This window comes from Molothrus ater, chromosome 4, assembly GCF_012460135.2.
Source record: "Molothrus ater isolate BHLD 08-10-18 breed brown headed cowbird chromosome 4, BPBGC_Mater_1.1, whole genome shotgun sequence".
NCBI classification, from domain to species: Eukaryota; Metazoa; Chordata; class Aves; order Passeriformes; family Icteridae; genus Molothrus; species Molothrus ater.
In genome coordinates this window covers 43,244,660-43,251,466 of record NC_050481.2, presented here as the reverse complement: position 1 = coordinate 43,251,466, position 6,807 = coordinate 43,244,660, and positions in this window count along the sequence as shown.

Here is a 6,807-nt window from a genome sequence, read left to right as displayed (position 1 = left end):
TTTTCTTTGCCATGTGTATAATTCAAATTCTTTTGTCATAATCTTTTTTTTTATTTGGTAACATGAATGTGTAAGCACTTTGAATTAGAGCATCTTGCCATGACAAAAAAATAGACTTGTTTTCTTCTTTTAGTCATCTCTTTAGACAGCTTCGCTTTTCAGCCACAGAATTCTGCATAGAAGACCTGAAAATGCAAGGACAGGTGAAAGCAAGGCACAGTAATGGCATATGCCATCTGCTCTAGAGGCACCCCTCGGATAAGCAACAGTCACTGGGCTCAATGAAACCTTATTAAAAATCGGCAAAAATCCTGGCAGCACAGAAGATGTGTATGCTGCAACTAAATTGTGTGAAAAGTTGCATAAATTAAGGCTTTGTTTAAAAGCAGCTCTTGTTGTCCTCTGTAAGTTGAGAAAACTGTAATAATGCAAGTAAATATTCAAAGGATGCTTAGGAACTGCCCACACATGTGCAGACCAGCTCTGATAAAATGAGAACTAGCAACCTCAGCTTTGGGTAGCCTTGTGGTACTAACCAACCTTTGCCTGGGCTGTGGTGAACCCCTGGCTCCTGGCAGAATATCCTGCAGTGTAGGCTGCTCCCTGATAATCTGCTGGTGTTTAAGATCCCAGTGGCAGCTTCCCTCCTTGCACATTTTAGCAGTAGGTGGATACAGACTCCTTCCACTGTAGATTGTCGCTTTATATGACATAGAACATTATCAGCCTGAAGGGAAAAAAAACCAAAGTATTGAACAGTAACTTCCATCATTTTTTTAGTCACACTGCCTGGTTTCTGTAGTTATTTGATCTCTTCCATATAAATATCAGGATACAAATGCATTGAAGTAAAGGGGGAAAATGATACAGAAATTTTTCACTTTGATGCGACATTGTGTGATACGATGATCATTACCTAATGATGTATCTTGCCCTCTTGTCCCACTGAGAATATAGTCAAGACAGTGTCTAGGAAAAGAACTTGAGACTCATTCTTGCAGAATGAAAAGAATCAGACCAAAAAATCACTATTCAAAAAATGGATCTGGAACTAATTTGTAGCAATACCAAGTTTGAATTCCCCTTAAAAACAAGCCAAAACTCACATGAATATTTTTAATATGTGTGAGGTCTGAATGCAAAATATTCTTCCCTATAACTGAGAATCCATGAAAGCGTTTGGCACCCTGAAGCTGTCAGCAGATACTGCCCTTGGATATATTGCATTTATTTTCTTACATATACAATTTAATACAAGGATGTGCTTTAATCTTGAATGGGTAATGTTAATTTTCACCACTAGTTTGACTTAAAAATTCCTCCCACAGGTGAACATGACAATCAGCTGATAGTATTCTATGAAAATACTAGTACCCACTTGAAATTTTTTTATTAAAATACATAATTTTGTACATACAAATACTCATAGGAAAAAAGCAATGTATTACCTGTGAGGTTTTTTTAACTCTAATCCTGATTCAGAAGCTATAACCTGGATTCAAAAGAGTATGACCCTGTAAAAATAAACTTTCAGGTATTCTAATCTCTGCAATAAAATACTGAGTCTGAAGCTAGTTACCTAGGCTTTACAAAAAAATGTCCTTGCACTTGGAAACTGTGTGACAAAACCCACTACAGGGAGAAACACTGGAATCCAGAAGTCTCTGCTGTTTCAAGGCAGATTCTTTAAGAAGCTGCTGAACCTTTTACTTTCTCTGTGCTGTGGCCCTTGCAGCATTTTTTGTATCATTTCATGAAGACAGTGGACTACCACAACTGGCTTGCAGTCTGGCAGGTAAAACATTTCCATGGGAAATGGAAAGAAAGAAAATGTGGCTGTTGCTGCATTTTGTGCAGATGTACTCTGAGGATCCCAGCAACAAGAAACATGAACACATGAACATAGGCAGGTATTCCATCCCTGGACAACAGCCAAACCTAGATGTATGACCAAGGCATGGAGTGGCTCAAATCTGTCAGGACATTTCAGGGCATAAGCTGTAAAAGTAAGTTTTAAACCACCCTGTTGGGAAGAATTGGGGTGGGGGGGTGGGGGGGGGGGGAGTGTGGAGAAAAAGGAGGTTATCAGATTGGTAATTTTAAATTTAGATGTCTGCTTTTGGTGTCAACCATTAAATCACATAACTTCTACTCCATAGGGCAGAAAGCACACAAATGGTGCACACAGCATGGGATAAGGTGTCTCACATATTTCTTGAAGGGTTTTTTACTGCAGGGGTTTTGATTTTTGCCTAAGCAGAGACCTGCTTTAGGGCACTGTATAGATCTCCATTGTACAGGAACTAGCACTGACTGGAACTGATTTAGCTTTTTCCCATGTTTCCCACCTTAAGAGACAAAAGGAAAAGCAGGAAGAGAAGGAAAATTCCCAGATGAATGCATCAGGGGAAAAAATAAAACAATGCAGTGAAAAAATTACCACTGAAAGTGACAGAAGAGTGGGTGGATAATAAGCCCAAATAGGACTTGAAAAAACTTCCCTGAAGGCAGACTCTGACAAATACAGTATTGTATCAATACAGAGGTAGAAATCAAGAAAACTAAAGAAGAAATTGGAAAGGAGCTAAACGTGCCTTTCCTGTGGAGAACAAGGAAAATTGCCACAAAAAATTAAGAAAAAAAAATCATACAATAACAGTTAGGTTTGGGTATCAAAACAGTTGTGAATAATTAAGTACCTAAGCTGGGTTGAGAGGGCGAGCAAGGAGTTGAACACATCTGGGCCAGCCCTTCAATTCAAGTACATTTGACAGCTAGCCTGAGACCAGGGAGGCTCCTTAACTGCTTGTTTTCATGTAGCCAGGAGCTATCAACTATACACAGATGGTCCCAAACTCCAGCTGGGATACAAGATACATTTTCCTGGTAATATCTTATGCCAGAAATGTTGTGGAGATTTCCTGTGTGTGGTAAGTGTGGTCCCACACCCAAACATTCTGGAGAGATGCAAGCAGCACAGTCACTGTCAGGAAGGCCAGGAGCATCCCTGCAGGGCTGCTGGTTCACTCAGTGAGTCTGTGTGCCCGTCAGTCTGTCTGTGTGTATTCCTGCTTCTAGCTGCTGCTCTGTGTATTGCACTTGTGTAGGAGTAAATATGTGTTTTCCTGTCCTACTCTTCCTCCTCCTCCACGGAATACATGGGACCTGGCGGGGGAGGAAGTATTCCATCCTATCAGATTGCTCACAGGGAGGAGCAGAGCCCTCTCTTGACTTGCAAAGGAGTAGTTTTTAATTAGGACTGCATGCTGAGGCATGTCAAGATGCCTTCCTCAGAAAGAGGCAGAGTTTTCACTCCCCATTCTGTACCTGAACCCAGATGGAATCTACCTGTCAGATCAGATGGAAGGAGGGATTGCCTGCTTCAGTTATGTCATCTGATCAAGGACCTTATCAAGTGGAATGACCAAGGGAGGAAGCCAAACCTAGAGATGTACAATGTACCCAGACAACACTCACAGAGACAACAACAGGGACTGCCCTGGTCAGCCAGAGTACTTGGCAAGGGTATGTGGAGAGGGAGGATGCTTGTTTCAGAATGCACTGAGCACCAAGCTGGACAGCTGGTGATTTGGGACTGTGGAGCAGGTAGGAAGGTCTAGGATCTGGGCAGGGCTATCAGAAAACCAGGGAGGCCATGCCTTGGGGATCTGCAACAATGCATGTGCTTGTGAGGGTGGAGAGGAGGGAGGTGTGTGTGTTTTCACCAGTGACCCTCAGCCTTGTCAGCCACAGGGGAGAAAGGGAAAGGCTGTTGGTACTTGTGTGAGCCCTGGGCAGAGGTGCAGGCTGTTGGTACTTGTGTGAGCCCTGGGCAGAGGTGCTGTTGAAGCTGCTGCTGGTTGAGCAGGAAAGCAGCACCCACTTTCACCAGCCTGGGGCACAGACACCAGGTCCCCACGCTGGGGGCCAGCAGGGAGGAGGATGCCCAGCCCCAGAGCTATGGGTGGTGGCCCCTTCCTTTAAAATCCCTTTGCACAACGGGGTACAGAGAATAGTCAGAAGCAGCAATGTCAGAAATACCAAAATGTATGCCAGGGAGAGACACATTTTAAAAAATCTACCAGCAATCATTTGCATATACCTTGCCTGAGGGGAAAGCCTGAGTAGCACCACTTATGACAAGAACATTTTATTTCAATTTGCCAAACACTCAAGCTGCCTCCTCAAACCCCATCTTCCTTCAGCCGAGCTCCTGACAAGAAAATTACCTTCATTTCCTCTCTCTTTTTCTTTCGAACATTTCATACAAGCAGCAATAAACTGTGCCCCAAGTAACCTCTCTCGTTGTAGAGACAAAGCCCAAGTACACTGATTTGGAAAAACTCTCCATTAATACCCAATGGCTTGGACTATCCCAAGACTTACTTCTGCCATAACACAATGCTCCTTTGAATATGCTTGTTCTTGAATTTTTCTGCTGTTACCTAAAATTTCTGCAGGTCATACCACAGAGGGAGGAAGAGGAGGAAAAGCACAGCAGAAAGGATGTCTTGTGACCCAGCTGGAGAGTGATGAGAGCCATGGAAGGAATAGAAAGTAACTATGGATATGAAGAGGAGCTAGAGAGCCCATGTCCATGGGGAAAAGACAGAAGGACAGGAGAGAGGGATTCTTTACAGCTCTCTGACCAAAGGATGCTCCAAGGTAATTCAGAGTATTAGTCAGGGCAAGCTTTTTTGTTCCATCTAAATTAAAGTGAAGTTTGCCTGTTTATTTCACTAATTTTGAACCAGATAACCATGATTTTGGAGCAATGGTAAAGCATACACTGTAGTAATTATTCATGTAATTACTAGCATATGAAATAAGAGAATTCTGATTACTGTGAAAGTGAGCAGTGAGCAGAGGGTGGTAGTGGCCATGGAAAAGGTAGAATGCTGAACTATGCAAGCCCATTTCCATGAGGTGATAATTCTGAACAGAATTTGTATGATATAATTTAAGGCCTTTGTAATACATCATCTTTTTATTCCCACACTCCTGGCAAACTGCCACCTCTATATGCATAATATTCTATAATAACTATGACTCCAAAGAATAAATGACTATGTTATAAAGTTTTCTCTGGTGTTTACTGTGTTTCCCTGGCATGTGTTGTTAATAAGCCCGCTGTCACATACAGCATTGTAATGTGGTTTACAGGAGAAATCTTTTCATAGCCCCTAAGACGATGCAAAACCTACTTCATTCTTACATACACAGCATCTAGCTGCAAACTTCTCAAGGTTCAGACACGTCTCCCTGGAAACACAGAGACAACAGATGCATTATCCTTGGTACCTGAGAGAGGTCACTGTCACGTATTTCCAAATAAGTGCAAAAAGCCATCAAATGAATTTAATTGCCTTAATTTCTTTTAACTTTTGCAGCTGAGCATGGGGCTTGCCTTCAGGCAGTGGTAATCTTACTCCTTCTGCTTTTAAAATCTATGTTGAATAATCACAGATGTTTTCTTTAAAACATAGTAAAGTAAAATCCCTTAAATGTTCTATTAAAATGCTGGCTTCAGCAATGACTTGGACGATTAATTAAGGTGAAATAAAAAGCTTTTATTGTCTACATCATGTTGGTTTCAGTCTCTTTACTCTTGTTTTGAGAACTATAGCATAAAGGAATATAAAATCTAGCTTTTCAGCACCATTCACTGTATCTTCACCTTTAAATGTATAATACATAATTTGCCATTACGCAGAATCTTTTCTTAAATTATTCTGGTCCAATCTTTTGGTAGCATATTTCGTTCATTCTTCTACTGTAAGAACCATACATTGAGGAAATGGTTTTGCTGAGCCCTTCAGAATGATATACAAGTCTTTTTCCTGAATGGAAAGGATGATTTACTGCCATGGGATATATACATATTATCCCTCTCAATACATTATCCTGTGTTGGTCATTCACTCAGTTCATTGTGGCTAACTGAAATCGCTCAGTTTGATTTTACTGTAAGAGGGGTGCATGATTTTGCATCACATAAAAACACTGGAGCCATATGGTCAACTTCTTTTTTGTGTCTCTTCAACATACTATAGCTACTCCATTTTCTACTCTGGAACCTGCCAGCAACACCTACTATTGGTTCTGTCTTATTTTCTCCAATTTTTTTTCCTCTTTCCCAGCCTTTTTCTCAATCAATGGTAGTTGTATGCCTTCGAGATAGTGATTATTTATCTTCATGAGTAGTCTCCTGCATGAGATATTAGACAAGGTGTTTGTTTTTTTTTCAAAGTCCAAACCCATTTTAATCAACCAGCTACTTCCCACCTACTGCATCGCTGATGGTCTGAGAGATTCTAGCAGATGGCAGAAACACTACAGGCCGTGCTCGACATCACTGACTTTGCAATGATAATTCAGCAACGATTAGGGTGCACACAGCCTAACGCAGGCTGGGTTTGCTGTTATAGTTAACAAGCGTTTCATTACGATGAGTGCAATGGAAAGCCTTTCGGGGAAGGGTGAGTCAGCACAACCTTCCGCCACCTTCCCCTGCACGAACAGCTGCCAAAAGCCACAAGCCAGCCATGCCTGCCCACAGCGGCCGCCCACCGCCTCCTGCCCGCCAAGGCGCGGCGGCCCGCAACACTTGTTCGCTGCACTCCGAAGCGTTATTTGCGAACGAGGCAGCGCTTTTTTAACCGGGTGTTTTAAAGCCCTCGCAGGGCGCTGCTAAGCGTCGCCATCCCGCTACCAGAGGCGGATGATGAGGGCAGCAGCGTCGAGCCCAGGGCGCCCGCCCCGCCCCAGCGCCCCAGCACGTGGCGGCCGGAGCCGCGCCCTGCGCCGG